Genomic DNA, 16,602 nt, shown 5'->3' on the forward strand with positions numbered 1-16,602 from the left:
AGATAGAGAGATAATCATATCATATCTATCTCTATCTGCATCTATATCTATCTACACATAGACATAATACACATATATACATTTAGGCATGCATCTATCCATACACATTTATATGTATGTGCATATGCATATATGTGTGCATATATATATGTATGTATGTGCTTATGCATATGCATGTATATGTGTATGTGCTTATGCATAGGCATATTACTGAACAGGCTTTGAGGGTTTTTTTAAAGTTCATATTTTATCCTAGAGACAACAGGGGGCATCTGGAGTTAATTGACGAGACAGTTGCTGTCAGATGAACACTCTAGGAAAATTACTTTAGTAGATGTTTAGAGGATAAACTAAAGTGGGTAGAAACTCAAACCAGAAATTCTAGTTGCAATAATCTAGGTAAGAGAATGAGGACATAAAGGTGGTAGCTTCATAAGGAGTAAAGAGTGGGATGGATTCAAAAGACCTGGTGGGGGTTAGAAATGGAAGATTAAGTGTCTAACTGGATAATAACACTAAGACCTGCCCAAAAGTGGATTGGGCTGCCTATGGTAGTCATGAATTCTTTATCACTAAAAATTTTTAAGCAGAAACTGGAAGATCCCCTAATGATGAAACAAAAAGCCTTCACTTTTAAGGCATTGTTCAGACTAGATTAATTCTTCTAGCTCTAAGATTTCATGTGTCCATGACTTTATAACTGGAAGCTTCAATTACAGTTTATCATGCATTTATTTTCCCACCACTGTTACAAATGCAAACAGGAAGGGAAATAAGTATATCTTAGACAGAGGTATCATGTTAAATATTTAGCAACCAACTATCTAGAAGAAAAAAGAGTGTAGTCACCAGACTTAAAGTTTAATCTAGATTATTTACATGGTATTTATCATTTTCTTAATTTTAGACATCAGAAAAATGATCAATCAAATTGTTATATGAAACATTTTCTGAATTTGGACTGTGACACTGAAAATTTAGCGATCAGAGTCCATAGGAATGGATTTCAACAAAAACCTGATCCTAGACTAACTGAAAGCACATGGAGAAAGTTCAGGTGGAAAATGGAAAGAAGGACATTCTTGCCAGAGCACATCTTAAATTCTAATCATGCTTGGTCTTCATCCCCTTCTCTTCCTCCCATGAAAGAGCCAGTCATCAAGTGAAGAGGAAACAACATTGGTCTTTGATTTATGGGTTTGAGTATCACTTTCCATACTTATAATAATTACTGTTCTTATGTTGTTTTGTTTGTTTGTTTGTTTGTTTTGGTTTTTTTTTATGGATCAGCATTATATCTGAGATGTTGTGGGCAATAGTTTGATCTCTGATAGTACTCTGGTTTCCAATACAATTTATTGATTGAGGTGTTGAGGATATTTTGAGGTCTATATAATATGAAATCTCAGACAGTAACTAACTCTGTGACCCTAGGCAAAGTCGCTTAAACCCGGTTTGCCTCAGAACAGTATTATAATAGTTATTGCTATATGAAGTACTATGGAAAATAGGCTTTGCAGAGGAGATCAAAATAATTTGAGAACAGGATGTCATTTCTATCGCCCTTTCTGAAAGGAAAGGAAATGACAAAGCCCTCCAGCATCTTTGCCAAGAAAATTCCACATGGGATAATAAAAAATATAGAGACCAAAAAATGACTGAAAAACAACAAATTTGTAGTATGTGAAATTGTCTTTTACCAGTCTGAAAAATAGTGACCTTCTAATGTAAAATTCTAGCTACCAGGTCATGCCTTCATAAATATTCATCAACTGCTAATTCTTGGAAATCTTCAGGGATGTATTGAGGTATTTCCACTATGTCCTTGAACAATCTGGGTTAAACAATAAGACTTGGCTCCTTTGATACAACAGGATATAATTTCTCATGGCAATGATCAGCTCCTGAATTACCTTCATAAGTCCTTCTATTTCCAGCAAGAAATGTATAAGATCCTAGATTTTTCAAGTTTAGTGAGAAGCAAGAATTTGTCATTTCCATAATGAAGATGATGATAAATACAGCCAATAATAGTTACTATCATTACTTGAACAGCATCTTTTTTTCCTACTTTTCTATGAGCAAGACTATGTGAAAATAAAATTAGCTTAGTTTTGTTTGGCCCTATAGCAAGACAATTTTGAAAATACAGAAACTACTGTACCTATACCTCCTTCCAACCAAATCTTGTCAATGGGAAATAAAGGAGAGATGATTTCTATTTTGCACCTTCTTTTACCTAAGTGGGAAAATTAGTCTGAATAGTTAGTGTTGGTGAGTCAAGTTGGGTTTAATTATTTTTAATACATTTTAAAAATTTAAAGAATATTAATGTAAATTTTATGACCTTGCAAATGGTAAATTATATGTATATATGTAATTTAATATTAAGTCAGTAAAATATTAGTTTTTCATCATCATCTGAATTCTCCAAAAATCTGTGTTGTTTCTGATATTCCCATTTTTCACCAGAAGTATATTTTTTTGGCAAAAAATAAAATGAGATCCTAAACTCTTTGAGATTCTGCCTCCAAAATTTTGAAAGATTTCCAAACATGGCAAAAAATGGTATCCAAAATACTGGTATGCTTCCCATTATTGTTACTGGGAACTGAGTAAAATCCTGAATAATACATTATACATTACATGTATGTGAATATGTACGTACATACACATATTACATACATGTTTATTTCTATAGATAAAGACATCTACACATACATGTATGTTTCTTATTTATGAATCATATGCTTCCTTACTTATGTTCACAGACTTAACTGAAATTACTAGGATTTACTGCCATCTTCTAAATTCTTCAGGAACTCAATATTTCCTTCAATATTTTATAATGCATTAAAGAGAGAAAATTTTTTAGGACCACCAAAGTGGGCTTTACACATATTAGCCAATGAAAAGTTATCATAATTCATATTTATACTTCAGCTCCTCACTTTAACTGTGGGAAGTTCCTTCCCAGAAATATTATAGGAGCAGACCTTCAGCTGTGGGTCTTATTATAATACTGCAGCTCCTTTTACACAATGTGAAGATCAATTCAGGAAACAAAAATTCCTAAATCTTATAGCCAGAGTTAATTCAAAGAAGCACTTTTCCCTTGCCCTTCTTCCCTAACATGGGACTAGTGTGATAAGGGTCTCTGAGGTACAGTTACTGAGCTACTCGCTTTTGAATCCACCCACTGAAGTATTTATTAAATTCTTAATATATGCTAGGTAATTTACTAAGTACTGAGGACACACAGAAGGGGGAGGAATGGTTCTTTCCCTGAAGAAACTTATTTATTAATATGATAGACAACTTATAAGTAACTAAATACCTACAAGGTATAAAAAAAATGAAAGGCAATCTCAGAAGTGTTGACTTATCCAGGGTCAGTTACACATTGTGTTCAGTGTGGGACTTGAACACAGTTCTCTGTGACTCATAGACCAGCCAGCTCTGAATCTACTAAACCTCTCTATCTCCTTAGAATAATATTTGAAAACACAATGCTCTCACTAATGACTAAGCAATTATCTTGAAAGTTGACATATTTTCAGATTGGAGTAGGTGTATAATTCTGTTTTTCATAATTATTGAATGAGATTATATTTTTCACCTAATTTTAGATGACATTTACCACTGCTGAAGTTCACTAAAAAAATGGAATAAAGGAGAATGGAAGAAAATATGTTTATGTTTATTGATTTGAGAGAAGAGGAAAGCACACTGTAAAATATCTGCTGAGTTTCTTACAGTTCAACTGTCTGTGTGATACCTATAACAGCTGCATCTAGGTTTAAGAGGAAAAGAGAGTGGGAAGAGTAAATGAGAATCATAATGGCACCCACCTCCCAGGGCCGTTGTGAGGATCAAATGGGATGACATTTGTAAAATGTCTAGTACACAATGCCTGGCACATAGTGAGCACTATATAGATATTAACTATTACATATAAATACATACATACATTACACACACACATACATACATACATATATATGCTTGTTTCAAATATCCTATTTCATAAAATGATGGAAAAAATTCAAATCATTGTGATTTACGTACTTGCTGGATTAACTATGGCAATTAAAAATCTTAGCCTAGTACTCTCCCCACCCACTGTGATATATGATATTAGAGGTTCTTAAATATTTTGGGGTCATTCAGTTTTCTTTAAATTTGGTGAAACCTATGGACTTTCTTAAAATAATATGTTGGAATGAATAAAATAATACACATTGTTTGTAGCATGATTATGAAGTTAATTTTATTGAAATACAATTATTAAAATAAATATTTTTGCAAAACCTAACAGACCCTACATTAAGATTTCCTTTTTTAGATCATGATTAACATAATTCTCTAGAGTTAAAATTCAGTTTTTCAAATCCTAAAATCTATTTAAAAACCCAGCAACAATGTCTTTTTTTTTTATATGAACTGTCCCTCTATTAACATGCATAATTAAGAATTCATTACATATGCATTCAATGTGATGATGTGGATTCTTATTGAGGGAGTGTTTTTTTTTCTTTATCTCTAAAGGATGTTACTAACTGAAAAGACAATGTTGCTGTATGCCTAGAAAGCAATTTCTTTTGGCTTCAAGCCTCCATTTGCACGCATGTTGAGAAAAACATTACCAGAGAATCTCTCTACATAAAAGAAAAGATAGCTGCTTTGGTAGCTGATCACTTGCCCAACTTTAGGACTGCCAGTTTTCCAAGAGTGTTAGTCCTATACAGACAAAGGGGGAGGAGAAGTTGGTAATAGAGAAGAAAATCTAGATTCATGGTAATAGTAGCTTCAAGTAAAGTTCAAAGTCAGTAACAATGAGGGAGAGTTGGCATAACTCCTGCAAACTCAGTCCTAATCCCAGCTTTTCCTCTTCCCTATGCTTCTTTACTTAGAAGAAGGCATAATTTGACTTCATTGTTCCTGGTCCCTTGCCCTTCTCTGTTTGGATACATGGTATAGATGAAGATTATATTATTCAGGAGATGCCAGAAACTCAAAGTAATGAATCCATTCATTCGCTAGCATTCAGTATATGCAATGGAAGAAGGAGGCAAAGAGAGGTAGGATTGAGAAGGCAACATGAACCTGAAGACTTGAGTGGTGCAGTGGAACCAAATACTAAGTGGGAAGATAAACTTGTATCTTGGCTTTCTCACTTGTTATCTGTATGACCAATCAAGTCATTTAACCTTTATTTCCCTCAGTTTCCTAATCTGCAAAATGAAAAGTTTGGACTCAGTGATCTCCAAGGTCTTTTTCTACTCTTAAATCTATGATCTTCTGACTTTCAGATAAAATAAGAAAGCAAAGTGTGGGACAAGTAGATGTTAGGGTGTTTCATATTTCCTCTCACTACTCCAAAAGATACCCAGTTGACTTGGGTTCTACTGGCCCCTTCCCTTCCCTTCTCTTCCCTTCCCTTCCCTTCCCTTCCCTTCCCTTCCCTTCCCTTCCCTTCCCTTCCTTTCCCTTCCCTTCCCTTCCCTTCCTCCTGTCCTATGCTGTCCCAAACCTAATACTAACCATTGCTATTTCACTCCCAGTCTGATGTCTTTTTTTTTTTCTTGGCCACATTAAAAGGTCGATGCCCTGGCTACTTCTTAAACAGGCCTATTCAATGAATGGCTTTTGCCTCATCCTAATTGAGTACATGCAAAGACCTTGACCTAAAGGGCCCAAGGTCTCCCAGGGCATCCTGGGTCATCTCCAGCCATCCTGATGAATATCTAGTCACTGGATTCATTTGGCTCTGGAGGAGAATTGAGGCTGGTGACCTGCACAGCCCTCCCTCACTCAAAACAAAGTCAAGTGCAAGTCATGTCATCATTTCTCTGATGGCATGGTCTTCTTTGGCAACAAAGGACAAACACTACTCTAAGCAGTATGTTTCTTTAACAAGAGGAGGGAGTCTATGAGAGTTCAAAAACCTTAATACTCATCTATGCAAAAAGCTATAGATATAGGTAGCAAATATAATGGTGGCAAACTCAAATAGAAATGGATTCCCCATAGGCTATGTATTGAGTTGAAAAGCCAAAAATTAACATTATCTACGTTGTATTTTTATTTATTCTTTATTGGGTTACTTCCCAATTTCATTTTAAACTGATTCCTACTCAGGTAAATAGGGCATAGGATTTGGATTCAGGAAGAACCTAATGCATACATACATACATTCATATATACATATACATACATACATATATATATACATATATATGTGTGTGTGTATATATATATATATATATATATATATCAGACAGTAGCTGACAATTAACCTCTCAGGGCTTCAGTTTCTCCAAATGCAGATTGCATGTGATAACCTTTAAAGCACTTTTGGGCTCCAAGTCTATGATCCCATGAAACAAGTGTTAAAAAAATGGATTCTTCTTCCTTAAACCCTTTATAGAGTTCTGCGTTTAGTCTAACTGGTATAGTGTAAACCACTTAAATAAAAGAAATAAACCTTTAAACCTCACACTATTATGTGGCTACATTTACAGGAAATGACCACATCCCAAGAGCTAAAATGTATTCTCAGCATCTACCTTGGCATTCAGGGAAGAGACACTTAAACAATACACTGTAAGCAACAGCAAAATCTGATCTGTAACATTCTATAAAAACAAAACATTAAAAGGATTTTTTTAGTCTCTAGGGTAATGAACAATAATGCATTACCTATAATCTAAAGCCCTTTATACCAAATGCCACAGGGCTCATTAGACTTTATTGTTTAATTTCCTTTAAAAAAAAGGCAAGTCCACAGTAAATATGATTCATGGAAAACTTGAGCTTTATATATATATATATATATAATGAAAATACTGATTATAAGGTTAAGGGTATTTGTTCACTGGGTTTAAAGTTGCTCTTTTCAAAGCTTTCCCCTTTAACCTGATTTTATCAATTACATGTGGGATCTGATTAGCACTCTAGCACATATTTTAGGAAAATGAAGTGAAACTATTCCTGCTAACATTCACAGCTGTTCAGAGAAAGAAAAAAACCTCAACTCATTACTATTTAAAGGAAATTATTCTTTGCAAGAATTTCCAGTTGGGTAATGGGCCACCTCTTAGATGCTAGAAGAGGTACATGATTATATCCACTTCCAAAACAGTGTGGCAATATTCGAGACCCTTTAACTTTTAAATCCTGGCAATTGAAAAGGAAATAGCTAAGAATGAGGAATACAGAATTTATACTTTATTTAAAGAAAACAGAATTGTTGTATGAACAGCAAACCAAAAGGCAGATGAAATCAAGGTTTGGTGAATTTTTACTTAAAGGAATGTTTAAAAATGCAACTCCACCTCTCACCCTCAATAAAAGCCTAGATACTTCCATAAATTTTACTTCACTCAAGTTAATGTTTCTATAAAAACATGGTTGAATTTACTTGCCAAGAAAACCAAAGAAGTGAAAGTTTCCTAAATATTCTTAATAATTTGTTTGTAAAACTTTTAGGTAATATAGCAGAGCTCCTTGCTTGGCATGTCCTCAAAGATCCTATTTTCTACTCTTGAAAATTCTATCCTTTAAAGGGCTAGAGTGGCAATATCCAGTCTTAGTCAGTATCACCCACTTCTCTACTACCTGCAGGGTATTTGCTGGTGGTATTTGCTGGTACTAATTTGAATGTGGTTTCAAAATGATGCACTTCTAAATTAATTACTTATGACAACTCTTGGTTTTGTAAGCATTTTCTGTGGTCTCTCTGACATGATGGAGCACACTCACAGTTAACTTGTCCCAGTACAGAGACTTTAATAAAGGGAGGAGGGAAAAAAGGAGAGAGAAAACAATAATGGTTTCCTTTTTCATATTGCTTTACCTCACCCCTAACCCTGATTCTTAAATATGGAGACACAAAAGCAGGAGTAGGGAAGGAGGTTTTCACATATCAAGACTTCTATTAGTTTCAAGGAACTTGATATTGTGTGGAGAATTGGAATTGGAGAGGGGATTATTTAAAGACAAATAATTGAGTGTAAAGAGGGTGTGACAAGCTTAGAATGGGCTGAGGCTGTGAAAGATGTGGTAGTATTTAGCACTTAAGTTAATTTACTTTGAGATGTTCCCTTTCCCACTTACATTCCTGGGGTCTGGGTGATACCTGAAAATCTATGGAAATTGCAACATCTCTCAATGTGCTTCCTTTTCTACTACAAGCCAACATCTCACGGCTGGGTAGAATACAGATACCTAAAATCTATATCCTGAAAAACGGCATTCTGACAATCCTAGTCCTAGATACCTTTTAGATGATGGATAACCAAGTCTAGAGAAAGATTTTATACAGTTCTAGCCATAATCAGTAATAATATTTATAAAGTACAACAATAAGATTCAACGCAATGTTTTGAGGATGATCTCTTACCATCACCACTAATTTGCAGAGATATCCTAGAAATATTTCTGGCCCTAACATGTCTTGGAAGATCTACAAAGAGATTTGCTTTTGCCAATGAAATTGTTTTTCATCATAGAACAGTTGTACACCTCTATCAAAATAAATTAATTGTGGCTGAAAGAAGGACATTATATCTGGGTCTGAGAATTGGAGATGAACATTTAATTTCAAGTTTCATTGGTCGATTGAGTTTAATATTTGTCCTATAACTTCCTATTACATAAAGTGTATGATTTTCAGACATTCTGTCAATGAACTAGAGTTTTCCACTTTCAAGAGAAGTAAAATAAGCAGGATTCTCAGGCTGATCCTGTCACAGAATTTCTTGGACTGTCTTCCTACTGATTGTATCCACCTATTTGGGGCTGATTTAATATTCAGACATGTCCCTTCAGACATAAGCAATGTGTTAGCATTCTTTCCCTGCCCAAAGGCTTGCAGATTTGTCAGAATAATTACCACATCAGAAATAGCTGCTAATGTACAAGTTCTACCATCTAATTTAATGGTTACCTAAATCCAGAATCATAGAGACAATGATAAGAGTCAATCACATTCCCAAGGGATTCCATCCTGCTCAGTAAGTCACACTGTAGATCTAGAAAAAGAAAGGATTTCAGAAGCTATCTCATCCAAACTCCTCATTTTGTAGATGAGAAATCTGATGGCCAAGGAGACTAAAGGATGGTGTCCAATCAATTTATAGTTACAACGTAGTGTATAACAATCAGTTGACTCTATATTAAATTTCAGCTAAGTCTCTCTAATGCTCCCAACTCTTAATCTTTTCTGAGTAAGCTTCCAGTCCAACATTTTACTGATATGGGTCATGCAGCATACTTTTGCTGACTCCAGTTTTAGCAAGGGCTGCTTCCTCCTCCAAATGCCATGTAGAAACAAACAACATTAATTCAAGAACCACAGTGTGTGTCAAAAAGTCTTCATGCATTTTTCAAACTACTAAATGTCTGAAACGCACTGAGACTTTTGAGGCACCTCATATGTCAACATGTAAGGCATAACACCACCATCTATTCAATGGAAAATAATACAGTCCTCATAAGTTAACTAGGATCTATGTTAGAGATGGTAACTTTCCATTACCAAGTTCCCCATCCTTTGAAGTGATAGAAAGAGGGGAGGAAAAATGTGGCTTAATATCTTAATCTTAATCTCTTGAATAGCTCTATCTTTGCATTCATGACTGACATCTAATTTCCGGTAAGAATTTAAGGGTTGTTTTGGCCCCTTGACTGGTCATTGTGCTCCATCTTTAGTTACATAGGACTATATAGTATGAAATATGTTCAGTTCCTTAACCTGTATCTTTTTTACTGTTAAGATAATCAGATCAAAAAATGTTTAACTCAATTATTACAGGTTTCAATCAAAGGAGGAGAATAACAAAATGTTAGCATTTTGAGGGTATATCAGTAAGCACTCTGACGTGAACAGAGGTGCAGGGCAGCTTTCACAGTTTCTTTGATCTGCTTCTCTAAAAGGAAAGGCAACTTTTGAAGGGTTAACAATCATTTTAACTAAACACATGTATCATTCAGTTAGTTCAGGGGGAAAAATCCTCACCCTGAACTTCAGAGAAAATCAAAATCAAAATACAGAAAAATCAAAGGTCAACAGACATACTTCAAATGTCTAACCATTAACATCTCTACATCTTTACCAGAGAGGGATGCACCAACATCTAGGTTTTCAAAGCTAGGGAGCTGCTTTGTGGCTTCTCATAGTCTCATCTGACTCAGGAAACTTCTGCCAAAATATAAGGCCCAAAGTAAGACTATGCTTCAGAGTCTATACATTTTTTTAGAGCCAGAGGATATCACATCCCTGGAGAACCAGTGCATCATTAACAAAAGGGATGGAATTGCCTACAAATCTTCCCAGGCCCCACAATGGGTGGGAAGGATCCTCCTTAATCACATTATTCCTAGGCATCATACTTCTTTGTATAAACAAAAACTGCAAAGATCTTACTTTGTTTTCCCTCACAAAGGGACATTAGAGTTCTGTCAGTCAATAAATATTTATTAAGAACGTGCCATGTGGCAGACATATTGATAAACAATTGAGATTGGGGCAGGGGGAGAAGGCGAAGAATATAAAAATTTCACTGCCCTAAAAGAGCTTACAATCTAATAGAGGAAGATAATATACAAAAGGAGATAGAAAAGAGGGGGGGAGGTTAGGAGGGTATGAGAAGGTGATGAAGAACTCCAGAGGACTGTGGCCAAGTGGAAATGAAGAAATGGCTGACCTGGAATTTCTCCTTAAATGGAGATTCTGGGAAGAGAAGTCCTTGGTTTCCACTCAGAAAGAGGAAAGGGCCCCAGTGACAGAGAATACTTTGGAGGTGTGAGTTTCAGGAATGAAATGATCTTGCAGCACGAAGAGCTTCCTTGGGTACTCTGAAGAAATTCAGAAGTGTCCCAAGAGGGGAAATAAAGAAAGGTTGATATGGGCTCCCTTCTTAAATGCAGGATCTGGAAAGAGACATTTCCATCCTCTAAAAAGAGGAAAGGAGGCACCATAGAGAAAGAGACTATTAATCAGATCATTTGATTACCTGAAACCAGAATTACTTCCACATTATTTGCGATAAATCATAATAAGTCATCATATAGTATTTGCTTGAAAACATTTACGTGTGTGGTGTGGGAGAAGAGAGAGGTTCGTTCTTCCTCCTCAGGTATTGTGTTCATCCTTCTTGCTGAACAAGACCATGCCATCAGAGAAATGATGACATGAGTTGCACTTGACTTCGTTTGGAGTGAGGGAAATGAGGCAAAGAAAAGAAAGACATCAGTCTGGGAGGAAAGCAGCAACAGTCACTATTGATAATCACTCTAAAGCTAGGAGGGTCCAGAGGAGCCCTTAGGCAGGGGCCCATTGGCATCACAGATTCAGTGTTATAGGTTTGCCCTCATTAAAGGGGCTATGCCTTGGCTACCTCTCAAACAGTCCTACTTAGTAAATGGGCATTGCCTTACCCTAAGTGAGGACTTTCAAAGACCTTGGCCTAAAAGGGCCAAGGTTTTTCAATACATCCTGAGGCATCTCCAGTCATCCTGATGAATATCTGGTCACTGGATTCAGATGGCTCTGGAGGAGAAGTGAGTCTGGTGACTTGCACAGCCCTCCCTCACTCAAAACAAAGTTAAGTGCAAGTCTTGTCCTTATTTCTCTGATGGCATGGTCTTCTTCGGCAATGAAGAACGAACACAACCCTGTGAGTAGACACAGCTGCCTGAGTGGGCACACAGCTAGCTGGGTAATTGAGTTCCTCCTCTCCTGTCTGTCTCCCCCTCCCCTTCCTTCTCATCTCCAAAGAAAGGTAAATTTGAATGGCTAAGAGTTGCCGAGGTGACTGGGTTTTACTGGCTAGTTTCTCTCCTCTCCTCTCCTCTGCTCTGCTCTCCCAAAAGCTTAAACCTCCTCAGGTATTAGTTTACTTTTATGACTCTAATCATTAAAAAAAGCTCCTATTCCCCTTTATATTTAATTTAAACCTGTCTTTCTATACCTTTACTCCTTTTCTTCTAGCTCTGCCCTTTGGAGACAAGGAAAACAAATCTATTCTCTTTCCACATAACAAGCATTCATATACTTGAAGACAATATCATTCTTCTAAAACAAAATTACCATTTTTGACTGCCATATCCAATTTGACTTATATTGATCTTCTAGTTCCCAAGATTTTTCTCAGAAGTGCTGCCTTTTCCACACCTCTCCATCCTGAACTTGCTAACTTGATTTTTTTTTGTATCTAAATATAGAATTTTACAATTTTGAACCATGAAATTGCACCTTGTTAAACCAGAATCAGCTTTCTGGTCTGCCAAGATCTTTTGGGATCTGTCATCTAACTTTGTTACCTTCTATTTTAATTATGACTTCCAGCTGTGTAATCTGGTTGATAAACCTGAATCAGATTGCCTCACAGTTAGTTGAATCCAAGGCTCTGCTTTAAGGTAGCAAGAAATAACAGATTAATAAGTCAGGGTCAACTTAGCTGCGCTCTGTAAATATTATTGGAATATTTTAATACTTCTTCAAATTTATGTTTCATTTAAATGAAATTATTTAAAGAATATTCTGAGCTGTATTATATATCTACAATGTATAAAATAATAATTGCATATTATTTAATACTGATTTTTTTCTACCAATGACTTTAACATTTTGAAAGCATTTTTGGTTTTGATTTGAGGCCATGGATATAAAAAGTAAAGCAAACTCATCAATATTAATCTCTACGGGTTTGTGGAAAACAATGTTAAATCCAACAGTAGATTAAGGACTCACACTTGGTATGCACGTACCCACGTGTCCCATTGCTCCCTTGTTACCAATTGGGACCAACAAACAAATTAGGAAAATTCCCTAAAACAACATTAATGAACAAAAGACATCGTGCTTAACCCCTCTGGAGATCGTGCTAGGGATTCTTTTATTTTTTTTTTCTATAAGCTTATCTTTACTTTGGACCAGTCGTTTAGCTCAATATACTTCTATTTTCCATAGTCTTTACTTTTATAATACCTTTTGCTCCTTCCCTCAATCATTATAGCCCAGGACCTGAATGAAACAAAATCGGAGAGGGAAAATGCCACTTAATTTGGGTGTAATAAGGTTCTTATTACTTAGCTGACAGTATATATAAAGAAATCCTTTTTCTTGGTTTTTGTGTGTTTGTATGTTTTTGTCTTTCCCTCTGGAGAATATGTTAGCCCAGTGCCTTGTTTGTTGGCTGAGACTTTGTCTTCTCTCATCTAGGCTGCCTGTGAAGCAAACACTCATTTGGTAGATCTCATTACTGATAGACAAGGGATCTTTGACCTGTACCATTTCCAAAGAATATTGTTTACTTATACTTAGGCATCCTAATGGCACCAAAATTTTGGGAAACCACCATATTGGTGCTAAAATTTTGGGAGCACCAGATTAGTTGAGCCCTATTACAACTCAAAACTTCTAAGCCCAATTCTTAATCCTCCCAGTATTATAATTTATAGGTGTGTACAATCACATGTGACCAAGTGCCTTTTATTGAGAAAATGTTACTTAGGCATTATATTTGATATGCAAGTGCATTCATTATGATCAAAAATTTTTTAAAAAAAGTTCTATTTCATGGCTTGAGAGTAGGTGATAAATGCAAATTCAGTGCATTGATTACTATGAAAACTTTGGAAACATTACTGGAGGAAATCCAAAAGCTTAGTCACCTTGTCTTTCTTATACTGCATTGAAATGCTTTTGATCTCAAAATATGTTACTCCTTACATATGAACCTTCTCTTTCTAGTACCTTTTCTTTGCTTCCTTGATTTGGACTGCCACCACAGAGTGTGAATAATGAGATATAAGCGCCTTGTTTATTTCAAAGGTATCATGTAGTTAAAGTCCATGTCCTGTGATCTAGAATTGAGATTTTTTAAATTAATTTGAAAGATCACTAGAAGAAAAATCAGTAAGTACTCTAGAACCAGCTTTGCCAGATGTTTTATATTCATCATCCCACTTTTTTCAGTGACACATCAAGTCTATAATGCTGTGTGTACATGCACATGTGTGTGCATGCACTCATACTTGCCTCTTGGTGGTTATGTTCAGTATTGTTATTATTTACATTTAGTGAGATATGAGAAAGTGAAGTGATTTTTATTATGCAGTTAAATTGTAATTTAAGACATTGAAGCCCTACTTTATAGTAGTTCCCAAAAGGTCTATTTTCTTTAAGGTACAATGTCATAAAAGAAGCGGGTCTTAGGAAGTATTGCTAACAAAAAGAGTACTGGAAGTGACAGAATTCCAGCTGAACTATTGAAAGCCCTAAAAGATGGTGCTGTTAAAGTGCTGCACTCAGTATGCCAGTGCATTTGGAAAACTCAACATTGGCCACTGAAATGGAAAAGATCCGTTTACATCCAAATCCTGAAAAAGGGTAATGACAAAGAAGGCTCGGATGATGGAACAACTGTGCTCTCATTCCATGTGCCAGGAAGGTTATACTTAAGATTCTGCAAATTAGGCTTCAGCAGCATGTGAACTGAGAATTACCAGAAGAGCAGTCTGGTTTGAGAAGAGGCAGAGTTACAGAGTTGCTCAAAACCAGATTTCTGACATTCACACCAGATTATGGAGATAGCCAGGCAGTTCTGGAAAAAAAAAGAAAATACACACACACACATACACACACATATACACACACACACACACACACACATATATATATATATCTATATATCTGTATATAGATATAGATATAGATATAGATAGATATATGCTTCATTGATTATACTAAAAGCCTTTCACTGTGTAGATCAAAAACCAAAATGTGGCAAGTTCTTAAGGAGATGGGAGTACCAAATCATTTTACTGATGTTCTGAGGAAGAATTATGCCTGCCAGGAAGCTACACTTAGAACAGAACATGGAACAACTGATTGGACGAAGATTGGAAAAGCAGTACAAAAGGACTATATATTGTCACTTTATTTAACTTATATGTAGAGTATGTCACCTGAAATGCCAAGCTGAATAAATCAAAAACTGAAATTATGGTTGCCAGGAGAAATATTAACAATCTCAGATATGAAGATGGCAGAAAATGAAAAAAATTAAGAAACCTCTTGATGAGGGTGAAAGAGGAGAGCATAAAAGTTTTCTTTTGAAACCTAACATTAAAGAATAAAACTAAGATGATGGAATCTGGTCTCATCACTTTCTAAGGAATGAAGGGAAGAGAAATGGAAGCTGTGTCTAATTTTATATTCATGGGCTGAAAGATAACAGGCAGCAACTTCAGTGAAGAAATTAAAAGACCCTTGCTTCTTGGAAAGAAAGCTAAGTCAAATCTCGACATCACTTTGCCCGCAAAAGTCCATAGAGTCAAAGCTATGCTATTTTTTTTTTTCAGTATTAACGTGTGGCTGTAAGAGTTGAACTATAAGGAAAGCTAAGCATTACATGACTGATGCTTTCAAACTGTGTATCTTGAGAAGACTTTTGAGAGTTCCTTAGACAGCAAGGAAATCAAAACAGTCCCCAATTAAAGAAATTAATTCAGAATATTCATTGGAAGTTCAAATGCTGAAGCTGAAGTTGAAATACTTTGACCACATAATGAGAAGATGGGACTCATTGGAAACACCCTAATGTTGGGAAGATTGGAGATAAAAGAAAATCAAGGATGGCAGAGAATTAGACAGATAGATAGCATCTTGGAAGCAATGAGCATGTGCTTGGACAGATTTCTGCGGATGTGGAGGATAGAAGAGCTTGGTGTGCTACTGTCCATGGGGTCACAGAGTCAGATACAAATCAAAATAAACAATTGCATAACATCAAATAATTCCATAGTCTGGAAAAAAAATTTTAGGCAAAATTACTTTATTATTTTTCCCCTTCAGTTCATGCAAATTGTATATTATCAGGGCCTAGCATAAGGCCCTGCACACAGTAGGTATATATCAAAAGTTTATGAAATTCACTTAAGTCACTTCAATATCAAGTTTGCATTTGTTTATTTTTTTCTATTACCTGTCATTCTTTTATCTGTGTGATCTGATCATTACTGTTTTCAATGGAAATAGATTTGTTTTCTGGTTTGAAATCAGTGATTATATAAAAATGTAATTCCTCATCTGATCATCTTTAGTGTATCAGTTCAAAAAAGCAGGTTTTAAACAGTTATGCTTTCATAATTCTTTCTGAAGAATTTCAGTAATTTCTTAAGATTAATTCAAAATTTTAGCTCATACATATGTCTCCTAAATTGGGGACTAAGGGGAAAATATTTTATTAATATAGGAAAATCCTGGGAAAAGAAACCTCTCTTACTAGTACAGGCAGGCACTCTCCCTGCAATGCAAAGTGTTAGAAGAGTAGTGTACAACTCTTTCTGTTTATGTATGCATATATTTACACATGCATGTGTATTTGCATGTATATACACAGGTGGATAGATGGATGTGTGGATGTATGGATGATGGTTGAATAGATGGATGGATAGATGGATGCTAAAGTTAATAGCAGGATCCTAGAAGACTGCACAAGGCCTTGGCCCTCTCATTCAATGTATATAATGGCCATGCCTTGCTTGGTTTCTCAGGGTCTTACTCCTAACCTCAAAACATACATTTATCTA

Source organism: Notamacropus eugenii, chromosome 6 (assembly GCF_028372415.1).
Source record: "Notamacropus eugenii isolate mMacEug1 chromosome 6, mMacEug1.pri_v2, whole genome shotgun sequence".
Classification (NCBI taxonomy): domain Eukaryota; kingdom Metazoa; phylum Chordata; class Mammalia; order Diprotodontia; family Macropodidae; genus Notamacropus; species Notamacropus eugenii.